Source organism: Galeopterus variegatus, unplaced genomic scaffold, assembly GCF_000696425.1.
Source record: "Galeopterus variegatus unplaced genomic scaffold, G_variegatus-3.0.2 Scaffold2302, whole genome shotgun sequence".
Taxonomy (NCBI): Eukaryota; Metazoa; Chordata; class Mammalia; order Dermoptera; family Cynocephalidae; genus Galeopterus; species Galeopterus variegatus.
Window position 1 is genome coordinate 113093 of NW_007728413.1, and position 13284 is coordinate 126376.

The window sequence follows — 13284 nt, forward strand, 5'->3', positions numbered from 1 at the left end:
CTCGTGCCGTCCCCGCCGCCGCCACCGTGGCTGTGGCTGCTGCTGCTGGCGGCCGTGGGGCCGGCGCGCGGCTGGGAGAGCGGAGACCTGGAGTTGTTTGACTTGGTGGAGGAGGTGCAGCTCAACTTCTACCAGTTCCTCGGGGTGCAGCAGGTAAGCGTGGAAACGCGCGGGTCCGGGCGGAAAAGGGGGAAGTGGCGGGCGTTGACCCCGTTTTCTCCGAGGGAGCCAGGCACGGAGGGCAGGACCTGGTCACTCCGCGCTCTGGCGGCCCTCCTGGCCCGGTCCGCCAAGGTCTTCTCATAACCCCAGCCTCGGAAGAACTTGTCCGCCTTCCCCAGTCCCTCACCCCTGCTGCAACTTCTCAGGTTCCGGTCTCAGTGGCTGTCTGGAAGGTGCCACCGGCCAGGGGTCTCTTTGTTCTGGCAATCTGGGGAAGACCCCCGCACTCCCACCCCAACCCCCAGCTATGCTGGAGGAAGAAGGAAGAGTGGAGGTGTTTTTGTTTGTTTGTTTTGTTTTTTTCTTCACACCTACCCTTTCCTTTCCTGCCCTCCTGAATGGGAGGAGTAGCCATGTCTCACCCCAAATTGTCATCTTCCCACTTAAACTAATCCTTATTCTTATTTCAGCTGCCTCCTTTCTCCTTCCTTTCTGAGACGATAGGAATGCAATTTGGGTCAGTGTCTGTGCTGCAGAAGTTTTTCTTGCATTGTACTTTGTGATCTTTTTAGCCTGTTAGATAGGGGTTTGTGTCTCAGTTGAGAAATCTGGAGGAATTTGAGGCCTCTACCAGGTTGGTCCCGGAACTCATAGGAGGAGTTAAGCTTTGGGGCAGTAGAGGTACTTGGGGTACTTTGGAAAAGAAGCCCAACTAGTAGCACAGGATCAGTTTCTTTTCTTTTTTTTCTTTTGTTTCCTGTTTTAGCTTCTAGAGTTAACCTGTAAAATCCGTTTGTTGCCTTTTATTTCAACCATTGAGAGAGGTTGAGTGAGGATAGATATCCAGTCCCTACCTGAAGCCCCGTGCCAAGGAGGAGGACATTTCACTGATTTCGGGATTATGGAGAAAGACTTAGAATTTCACACTATCTGATTGAGCTCTTCATACGGTGCTTTAATAGTTACGCGTGTAAAAAAGAAATTAAGGTTTGCCAACAGTTGTCATTCAAGGCACACTTCACTTGACTAGATATGTAATTGCACATTTCCCTCCCATAAGTTATAAATTTGGGTGAACTGTTGAACTTATGCTAAGTAGAAATTTAACTTTCCAACAGTGTATTTTCATTACTTCCATTATACAGTGTAAAATTGCTAGGTTTCCATGGCACCATAGGTTTAACAATTTTTATTTTTGTAAGAGTTATATAGTGTAAGCATTTCACACTTCAAATTCTTATGTGCGAACAGTTTTGTAATAACTATGTTTATGATCTGTCACCTGGTGCCACTTCCTGCTTATAGAGAGAAAATATGCCTCATTTTCAAAGTAAATGATGACGTAAATGTATAAAAATAATTCGTAAGATTATAATTCTGAAGACTAACTTTTAAGAATGCCTTTAATATCAGGAATAATTGTTTAGAATTTATTATGATCGATTAAATTCTGTAGCTAGACAGAGTCTTACACGTAACCTATCCAAAGACCTTGAAGATGCTTCCCAGTTTTCATGGAAAATTAGGCCGCTTTAAAAGAATACAGAAATTATTAGCAGTAGTTTAAAATTTAGATTATGTAATCTAGCTTTGCATGTGAACTCTCATACAATTTTCATTTATAATTTCATGCAACTTAATTTGCAGAATTAAAAAAAAAACTGTGAACAGCCAGAGCACTTAACTATATGGTCAAAGATGGGGAAATAAAGAAGCATCGATAATTGAGAAGATTCTTTGTTGAGGAAGAATTTGAAAAGAAGGATCCAGAAAATTGTTTTAATGTGTGTTTCTCTATCCAGCTGTGTTGAAATTGGAAAGAATGCCAGAAGGAATTATATTCTATCTAAGCAGAGAAACTGATTGGAACAAGTTCTTTATGTTGAATCTTAACTTTCTTGAAAGACTTTCAGGTGACCAGAAATTTGGTAGAGACAAATACAGCCTGTCTGAGGTCTTTAATGCATAATTTTCAAGCCAGAGCCAAGCAATCTTTTGGTGACTAGCCAAACATGAAAGACCAGAACAAAGAAGTTAGGCTACTCAAAAGTGGTGACCTGGCTCTATGTACTAAGCAGTTTTTTTGTTGTTGTTCATTCAACAGAGATTTATTTTGTGCCTACTAGATTTTAAGCATTGGGAGTTGGCTTTTATATAAAACAAAACCCCAGCCTCGTGAAACTTATAGTTTGGTAGGGGGAAACAACTAGTGAACAATCAAACAAGTAAATATTAATATCAGATGGTCAGAGAAGACCTCTGAAGGAACTTAGGGAGAGAGCCATGTGGATAATTGACGTATCTTAGTCTGTTTGAGCTGCATAACAAAATACCATAAACTGGATAGCTTTTCAACAACAGAAATTTATTTCTCGCAGTTCTGGAGGCTGCTGGGAAGTCTAAGATTAAGGTACCAACAGATTCTGTGTCTGGTGAGGGCCTTTGGATTCATAAATGGCACCTTCTTGCTGTGTCCTCACATGGTGTAGGGGGCAAGGCAGCTCTCTGGGACTTTTCTTATAATGGGCGCTAATCCCATTCATAAGGGCTCCACTCTTATGACTTAAATCACCTCCCAAAGGCCCCACCTTAAAATACTATCATATTGGGGATTAGGTTTAGACATGAATTTTGCAGGGACACAGACATTCAGACTGTAGCATGGTTGAAGAGCATTCAAGGAAGAGTAGACAGTAAGTGCAGAGGCCTTGAGGCAGGAGCTTGTTTAGTGTTTGAGGACTAGCAAGTCAGCCAGTGTGGCTGGAGCAGAGTGATCAAGGAGAACAGTAATAGGAGATGAGACCAGAGCCATAGGGGGTTAAGGGAAGATCATGCAGGGCTTTGTAAACCATTATAATGACTTTGGCTTTTACTTATAAGTTGGGGATCCACTGGGATGAGGGGGAAGTTGAACAGAAGAGATACATGATTTGACTTAAGTTTCAAAATAGTCCCTTTATTGTGTTAAGGATAGTCTGTAAGGCATTAGTTACTTAGAGGAATAATTGTAGTGCATAGTGTAGAATGGACCTGGCTGGTAGCAATAGAGGTGGTGCAAAGTGGTCAGATTCTGGATTTAATTTGATCATAGAGTTGACAGGTTTGAGTGTGGGATGGAGAGAAAAAGAGAAGTTGAATGTAATTCTAAAGATTTTTTTTTTTGTCTTTTTTCGTGTCCGAAGGGGCCCGGGACCGGCAACGGGATCGCAACCCTTGGCGCTGCGCCCGCCCCTTGCTCAGCCAGTGAGCGGGAACCCGCACCTCGCTCAGCCAGTGAGCGGGAACCGGTCTGTATGTGGGATCCAAACCCTCGGCGGGAGCGCCGCCGCGCTTCCCAAGCAGCGCACTGTAGCAGTGCGCCACCGGGCCGGCCTACACAATGTTTAATGTAGTGTGGTAGTATAGTGTAGAGGAGGTTACGTGAGCATATTTTATGGGAAAAAGCAAGTCTACTGTGAAAATTTTGCCACATGTAATCTAGACCTGATAGAACAGAAATCTTTAAGTTGTAAGTTTCCTTTTATGCTATGGACGTTACGTGAGCATATTTTATGGGAAAAAGCAAGTCTATTGTGAAAATTTTGCCACATGTAATCTAGACATGATAGAACAGAAATCTTTAAATTGTAAGTTTCCTTTTATGCTATTCTGAGGGGTTTTTTTTTAATGCTAATTATGAAAACACTCTTACAGTCTTTTATCTTTTATTATTCATAGACTGATAGAACAGAAATCTTTAAGTTGTAAGTTTCCTTTTATGCTATTCTGAGGTTTTTTTTTTTAATGCTAATTATGAAAACACTCTTACAGTCTTTTATCTTTTATTATTCATAGAAAACTGCCTAACTTGAGCTAGGAAAGTCGAATTGGCTTCTGTTGTTACAACTCCTTCTAGAGATATATTCTAAAATCTTATTATATAGGTCATCATTTTACCTAGCGATTGCCCTAATGTAGTGAATTTCAAAATCGTGTTTGGTTCAGTGTCATGAATGAAATAGAGGGTAGGGTAGTGGTAAGGTTAAATATTAGACTTGGTGACTGCTGAGAGGAGAATTTATGTGGCAGTTACAAGTAGCACTAATACAAATAGTTTAATAAAATGCCTAGTGTCTATATTAAGCCTGTTCTCAACTTTGTTATGTTTTCTATCAGTGAACTGCTTATTCCATAAACTGCTACTATATGGTTTTAGGAATCTTTTTCTAAGTCCATCGTTATTGGATCTATTTGGACAATAATGATACCAACTAATTCCATCCATAATTAAAACAATTCCAAAGCCTTTCTTGCATAGAGTTGAACAGAGATAAAGGAAAGGAGTTGCAGTGAAAAGAGAGGCTTCTGATTGGGGGAAGCAGGATCCTAGATCATTTTATAATGAAGCTATAGTCATATATATTTTCAAAAACCTTTATTTTCATCAAAACTGTGAAAGATAGGTCCTATACTAATGAATATAAAAATATGATTGCTACATTGTAAATAATACAGTAATAGGTATTCCATCTTAAGAGCTAAATATTTGGGTTTTGAGATATTACTTATATTTACTGAAATTTTTTGACTAAGAGAGTCATTAGGACTTAATTAAAGTTTTAATCTAGAATTTCATTCCCATCCTATATAATACTAAATTAAGTAAGATTAGCGTTCATTCACTTATTCAGTAAGTGTTTCTGATTACTATCATCTTGCACTGGAATCTCATATATAGTAAGGCATATTACAGAAGCAAGGACATGCCACATTTTCTATTTCTGGTTAGGGAGAAAATGTGTATGAAACAATATGCTTCATTATTAAATGGATGACCATTTTATTGCTAGTAAGACATAAGCTCTTTGCAGTCAGCTAATAGACTTTGAGTTGTTTAATATTAAAGCTAAGAGTCTAAGATCAAGAATTAAATAAAGGACATGTCATAGTATAAGCAGCAGTATTAAATGGAAAAGAAGCAGTATTATATATAATGCCACCGAAAGCAAACACTAGAATTCTAAAAGGGAGTAATTTTCTTAGTTAAACAAATTACAGAATACATACAACTAACTCCTGGTTATAGAAGGTACAAGAATTTTAAAATGCTACATGAGACCCTACTGTGATGTGTGTAATGAGCAGTAGTCAAAATAAGTTAAAACCAGAAAGAAAGTCTTTGTTGTCATTTACTGGGAAAGTCTGAACAGACCATAGAGAAAGCTTAGAGTCTATATACATGCCTACTGAGGAAGGTAGATATTTCTTATTTCTAGTCAAACCTGAAGAACTTTATTTATGCCATTAAAATATGACAAGTTAATGAAACTGTCCCATGACCGATTGAATCTATACATTACCAAGAAAACTGACTTGGAGTTTTTTTAAAATTGCTAATCTTATTAGCAGTTATTTTCAATTACCACACTTTTAGTTAGCAGGTAGAAGATTAGTATTTAGGTTCTTTTCTGACTTTAAGTGGTTTTATGTTAATAGTGGTTAAATTTGATTTACAGAAGTTAATATATATGTATAATATAGGAAGACTGCAAACTGTGATTTTGTAGTTGATTATATCACATCTTATAGTATTTCTGTTTGAATCTTTTATCTGCAATAGGAAATAGACTTCCTGTGTTTAAAAAAGCACTTTAGTTTAGACATTTTATAAAGTTCAAATGATTGCCATGTCTGTGGTTGCATAGTAGTTGTACAGAATGAATGTGTGACTGTTTATATCACACCTTTGGAAGTATATAAGATTTAACTTAAGTAATTCATGTTGATATAGAAAGTAGTTATTGTTCAAAGCTTCACAATGCTGCCGTCTCTGAAAATATCATAAAATCTTCTTGTTTTGAATTGCCTTCAAAGCCTGCAGCATATTCTTGACATGATCCTCATTAATAGTAAATCTTTAAGTTGGATTTGAGTTTTGGCTATAGCTAATAGTCATTTGGAACTAAATTTAGTTTCTAAATTAGGTTAGCAAGCTCAGGTAAGTACAATTTATATTGGTAAAGAGATCTGAATATAAATTTCATGTAAGGTTCGTAGACTGGCTTGAGGACTGTTCACAAAGAAGAGTCCCAGACTGTAAATTAGTACAACCACTATGGAAAACAGAATGGAGGTTTCTCAAACAATTATAGATAGATCTTCCATACAATCCAGCAATCCCACTTCTGGGTATATACCCAAAGGATTGGAAATCATCATGTTGAAGGGATACCTGCACTCCCATGTTCATCGCAGCTCTGTTCACAATAGCCAAGATATGGAACCATCCTAAATGTCCATTGATGGATGACTGGATAAGGAAAATATGGTATATATACACCATGGAATACTACTCTGCCATAAAAAAGAATGAAATTCTCTCATTTGCAACAACACAGATGAGCTTGGAGAAACTTATGTTGAGTGAAATAAGCAAAGCACAGAGTGATAACTACCATATGTACTCACTCATAAGTGGGAGCTAAGAGAGAAAGAAGGAAGGAAAGAAAGACCACAGTGATGTGTTGGATTTGCAGAGGGAGAAAACATACCTTGGGATACAAAGTGGAGTTGTGGGGGAAGGGAGGAGGGAGGGAGGTTGGGGATAATTGGGTGGGGGACATGGGGTAAAATCACAATTTGTGGTAGTGGGCATGCTGCCAGTATGGGTCTGGCCATTACATCTTAGGCACCAGTGGTGACAGTTTGCTTTGTATTCCATGAATATTCATAACCAATAAAAAAAAATTAATTAAAAAAAAGTGCCAGAGAAGTTTTGAGTGGTATCAACGTGAAATAGATCTGTGGCCTTATAAGGTAACTGAGTGTATTGGGGTAAATGACTTTTGGACTACTTATTACTTTGTGGGCAGCAATTTTTTTTTAATTGCCTACAGGAGAAAAATGTGTAAATAAAAAAACCTTAATTTTAGAGAAATGGGAAAATACTGAGCTAGAAGAAAATATTCTAATTATCTGCCTGTTTTTAATATTAAAAACAAAAATCATGAAAGTATTCATTATGTAATATTTCTATAAAAAGCTAGTTAAAGCAGAATGGCAAAGGAATTCAAATAAATATTAGAGATAGAGGCAGTAGTTGAGAATACTGCTAATGGAGAAAGTAGGAAGTACACAGGGAAGGTAAAAGTACACAGAAAATGCATAAATACAAATATAAATGGGAATGGGGTAATATCTCCATCTTGTGGCCTTATTTGGATATTACCATTTAAAATGTTGGAGGGTTGTATTTTCACAACTCTAGGCATAAGTAAAAATAAAATACTAGACGGGTGAGAATATAATACAATATGAGACAGGTGAAAATATAATATGGGTCCAGAGATTTCTTGTAGTATTTTGCAGGGACCTATTAAGACTGAGCTTCCCAGTTAGTGTGCTGCAAGCAACTGTGCTGACATAGTGTTGCTGTCCCTTGAGCAGCCTTCAAAATTTACTCCAGTGTGTCTTACAAATATAATGTTCTATGAAGTGCCATGGTATGAAGAGGTTGAAAAAGCTCTGCTAAGGCATGCAGTTCTGACGTTTTTCTTTCAGGAGGAAGTTTATAAGTGTGTGTGTATTATATAAACATATATATATATATATATATATATATAAAACATATATATATACATTTATAAGTATATATGTATAAAGTAAATATGAGGATACTTGAAAAAAGTTTTTTGAAAAATAGAATTGAAAGATAATACAAATCTTTCCATGAACTTTTTTAAGTACCCTGGTGTATATAAAGTAAATCTATATGTGTGTGTGTGTGTGTGTGTGTGTGTATAAACATTAAATTGTCCTATAAAATTAGTCTTATCAAAATCTTTTCCAAACTAAAGATCCTTATTTAGCTCTCGTAGAAGCAAAAGTATTGTTTAACACATGGGCGAAGGAGTCTAGGTAGAGAAGGAATCAAGAAGTCTAATGAATTAGCATCCTTCAGTTATTTGATTACTTTGGATGGCAGGATTACCATTAAATGTTACCATGGTTTGCAGTAACTCAGAGGAATACTTTAATGATCTGTAACCATGTTCTGTATGAAGAGGGTACAAATGACTTTGGAATGTATAAATATGCAATTTCTGAGTAGCCTAAAGTAATATTTTGTGATACTAGGAGATAAGATAATACTGTATTTACAAATCTTGACATAGGTATTTCAGATTTTTTTTTTCCTTCTTTTGTGACCGGTAAGGGGATCGCAACCCTTGGCGTGGGGTCGACCACACCGCGCTCAGCCAGTGAGCGCACCAGCCATTCCTGTATAGGATCCAAACCTGCAGCGCGCTGTGCTCCCAGCGCTGCTCTCTCCCGAGTGAGCCACGGGGTCGGCCCGGTATTTCACATTTTTGACAGATGACAGACTTTTTCAGACCGTTGATCCTTTAGAGCAGAACTGTGCGATAGATATATGAGGTAATTTAAAATTTTTAGAAACCGCATTTAAAAATGTAAAAAAGAAACAGGTGAAATTTAATGATATGTTTTCTTTAACCTGATGTATCAAAAATATTATTTCAACATATAATCACATTTTCAGAAATTATCAATGAGATATTTCACATTCTAGCTTTTTGTAACTAAGTCTTCAAAATCTGGTGTGTATTTTACATTTGTACTTCTAGCATACCTCAATTCAGAAGGTATACCTCAATTCAGCTCAATTTTGATTGAAAATTCCTCATCTGTATTGAGATTTCATAAAATGTACAGCTAACAAGTATATTCATGTACCCAAATTGTCCCAAACATACTTAAAAGTTTCTGGTAACTGAATCACGTATCAGTTTTTAAATTTAAATATTAAAATTAAAAATTTGATTTCTTAGTTGTACTAGCACATTTCAGGTGCTCAAATATGGCTAATGGATATTGAATAGCACATATTGGATAGCACAGCCTTAGAGAATTAACATTTCTGTGTTGTGTAGATATGGCTTAATATTTTGGGATAAAATCACTCATTACTGTTTCCATTTTGTCAGAGGTATACTTTGTAGTTTTCTTTTTCTTTTCTTTTTTTTGTATTTTAACCCAGTGTAGGTTTTGTTGTTGTTTTGTTCTTTTTTTTAAGTTGTTCCAATTGTGTTAGTTATTTTCTTCCTAGTAAGTTAACTGTACAGTTTTGTCCATGCTTTTCTTTCATCTGTAAAGGTTTTAGTATTATGTTCATTCTGTTTTTCTAGGGACAATCGTTGTCTGAACCTCCATGCGTAGGATATTCCTGTCTGCTAAGGGTTGTTTCAGGTAATCAGTTTAATTCAAACTGATCACTTACTTTGCTGACTTGCCTGTTATATTTAATAATTCTTTGTGTTATTAACTTAATATAGGTCTTTAATGATGCTTTGACCAAGAAATCACCAGCGCTCCTACTTGGTAATATTAACTTTGAGGTTACCCGTTCTGTTTGTTCTGTAACTCATCCATCTAATATATTGCTAGCTATGAAATATTTTCCATGTTCTCTGCTGTTATCTATTTGGATTATTATTTCTTTAATTAAATGATTTTAATAGAGATTTTTTTTTTCCTTTTTGTCTTTTTTCATGACAGGTAACGGGATCACAACCTTCAGTGTCGCGCCCGCACCGCGACCGGCAACGGGATCGCAACCCTCGGTGTCGCACCCGCACCACGCTCAACCAGTGAGCGGACCGGTCTCTATATGGGATCCGAACCCTCGGCAGGAGTGCTGCCGCGCTCCCAAGCGCTGCACTCTACCAAGTGCGCCACCGGGCCAGCCCTTAATAGAGATTTTTAAATGCAGTTCTATTTGTGTGCCAGACTATTGGCTCTTTTTTTTTTTTTTTTTTAAAAGATGGCCAGTAAGGATCTTAACCCTTGCCTTGGTGTTGTCAACACTGTGCTCCCCCAAGTGAGCTAACCAGACATCCCTATATAGGGGTCTAAACCCGTGGCCTTGGTGTTATCAGCACCACACTCTCTGAAATGAACCACAGGCTGGCCCCTCAGACTGTTGGCTCTTTATAATACTAATTAGGGATTCCAAAGTCATCTATTTTTGTTAGTTGCCCCTTCTACCACTTCATAGCTCCTAATGAGTACTGCTTTTCTTTGGACTGAATACTTAATTACCAATCTTTTTGCCTTTGCCTTCCATAATTTCATAAGCAACTGAGGAAAAAAAGTATGTCTTAATGTCGACACAGTTTTTATACCTCCTTAGTTACTGTTATTTCAAACAGAATTGGTACAAGAAAGAAATTGCATCTGGATTTGACATGTTAAAAATTCTATGCTTGGGCCGGCCCGGTGGCGCGCCGAGGGTTCGGATCCCACATATAGACTGGTTCCTGCTCACTGGCTGAGCGAGGTGTGGGAGCAACACCGAGGGTTGCGATCCCGTTGCCAGTCCCGGTCCGGTACGGGCGCGTCACTGAGGGTTGCGATCCATTGCCGGACACGAAAAAAGACAAAAGGGAAAAAAAAATTCTATGCTAAGGGAAAACAACGCAAAACAAAAATTAAGGGACCCATAATAGAATCCTGAAGTTGGATGAGACCTGAGCAATATCTATTTCCTTATATAGAAATATTTTTTGTATCGCTCCCAGAAGATGGTCTTTCAGCCTGCTTGATTATGTCATCTTTGACAATACAGACCACAGAATTAATGTAATTTAGGATGTGCCTAGAAGCTGTTATAGACTATTAAAGCAGGACTCCTGTGTGCAGTTGTGCAGGTTCTATATCTGCTTCAAACCTATCATTGTGATATAAAAATGTTTTTGACTTTGGGATTGTAATGAAGAATCGCACATAGGCGTTTAAAGTGGGAAGTAAATACTTTCTCTTTGATAATTAAAATATTATATTGCTGTAGGTGGAATTTTAATTTTCAGGCTCATCTTGAGTGAGAGTGTTTTCCTCCTTTCTGTTCACCTCTCCCTCTGCTTTATAATTGCTTTTACTCCTTTCCCTGAGATACCTAGACAAGAACTAAGTCTTATATAGGCAGCTTAGGGCTCCCTCCTGAGGTTATATTGGGGCCATTGCAGATCCATATACCAAGTCTGCAGGTCCCTTGGCCTGGTCTTGGCTGTGGGACTAAAACCATTGCCCCTTAATATCTCAGATACATACTCTTTCATAAGCTGTAGCCTCAGGCAGTGGCCTTCTCACCTTTTACATTTTTTTTTTCTTTTTTAAATTTTATTTTATTGAATCATAATTGATCATACATGTTTTGGGGGTTCAATATGGACATATGTTGATTGAATCAATATTACTAGTATATATATTGTTACAAATTGTACTTATTCTTTATGCCCCTTGTCCAATCTCTCCCCCTCTTCCTCCCCCTTCTCCCTCTTTTTTTTTATTATTATTATTTTTATTTTGTCAATATACAATGTAGTTGATTATTATGTCCCATATATTTGCAAAATACATGTCTGACAAAGGACTAATATCCAGAATATATAAAGAACTCAAACAACTTTACAAGAAAAAAACAAGCAACCCAATAATAAAATGGGCAAAAGAGCTAAGTAGGCATTTCTCTAAAGAAGATATGCAAATGGCCAACAGTCATATGAAAAAATGCTCAACATCACTCAGCATCCGGGAAATGCAAATCAAAACCACACTGAGATACCATCTCACCCCAGTTAGGATGGCTAAAATCCAAAAGACGCTGAACGATAAATGCTGGCGTGGTTGCGGAGAAAAAGGAACTCTCTTACATTGTTGGTGGGAATGCATAATGGTGCAACCCCTATGGAAAATGGTTTGGAGGTTCCTCAAACAGTTGCAGATTGATCTACCATATGACCCAGCTATTTCACTGCTGGGAATATATCCAAAGGAATGGAAATCATCAAGTCGAAGGTATACTTGTTTCCCAATGTTCATTGCAGCACTCTTCACAATAGCCAAGAGCTGGAATCAGCCCAAATGTCCATCATCGGATGAGTGGATACGGAAAATGTGGTATATCTACACAATGGAATACTACTCAGCTATAAAAACGAATGAAATACTGCCATTTGCAACAACATGGATGGACCTTGAAAGAATAATATTAAGTGAAACGAGTCAGGCAGAGAAAAAGAAATACCACATGTTTTCACTTATTGGAGGGAGCTAAAGGTGAATTTACATTTTTTTTTTCTCCGCAGGTGGTAGAGATCCACTGCAACCCCTGGTTTCAGACATCAAGCCTGGCTGTGATCCCAGGCATTTGTAGAGTGCTTTTATTCCTCATTACTCCATGAGAGTCAAACTTGTGGTTTTTCTGCCTACTTGTAGGCATGGAATCTAGTAGGCCTATCGCTTAATCCCTATTTATGGCTACACGTTTTCATTTGTTTTTGTCTATAGAGATACTTAACTATTTTTTGATCATGGCTATATATAGTTTTCTCTCTTTAAATTTTAGCATTGGTACATATTTAGTTTTCTCTCTTTAAATTTTAGCATTGGTACATATTTAGTTTTGTCTCTTTAAATTTTAGCATTAGTACATGTTTCAAGTGGGGTTTGGGAGGAAGTCCCTCAAATACTTGCAGTGCCGCTTTGATGCTGGAGCATTTTAAAAAGCTGTATTTCTTTTATAATAATTATTTTTAATGCTAGTTTTCCTATTATCTTAGAACCTTTTACCACTTATCATCCGAAAGTACAAGTATAGTCAGGTCTATTATTCACAGCAATTAAGAGGCTGTTACTTAGGGATAGTATACCATTCTGTTCTTCTTTCTTTCTGGCCACTATTCCCAGACTTTGTCCAAGTCTGGGTGGTAAAACAGGGAATTAACATTTCTAAAATAATTGTATCCTATAATGTTTTAAATACAGTAATAGGTAGGTTCATTATCTCAGAGTGGCATATATGGCCCTGTTACTGGAGATGCCCAGAGGACAGTCCTGGAATGTCTTGAAACTAGTTAGAAAAATATGCCAGGTGGGAAGATAGATATTGAAACTTGGGTACATGTCAGAAAAACCATGGGCTAGAGTAAAGTAATGGTCCCAGAGCTAAATTATTTGCAGGTAATTTAATGTTGACCCTTTATAAAAATGTGCCACTCACAAACCTCTAAGACTTTTTCTTTCTGGACCTAAGTAACGTTTTGTTCTTTTATAATCAGTCTTCCA

General features: G+C 37.4%; 1 protein-coding gene across 1 annotated transcript in view; it reads left to right on the forward strand.

Moving 5' to 3' along the window:
• Positions 1-6: 6 nt before the first annotated feature.
• Positions 7-13284, forward strand: part of LOC103597394 (dnaJ homolog subfamily C member 1) — a 162769-nt gene continuing 149491 nt past the window's right edge. The window contains exon 1 of the mRNA XM_008581223.1: positions 7-153. The gene's annotated coding sequence lies outside the window, so the exon portion shown is untranslated. The remainder of the gene's footprint in view (positions 154-13284) is intronic.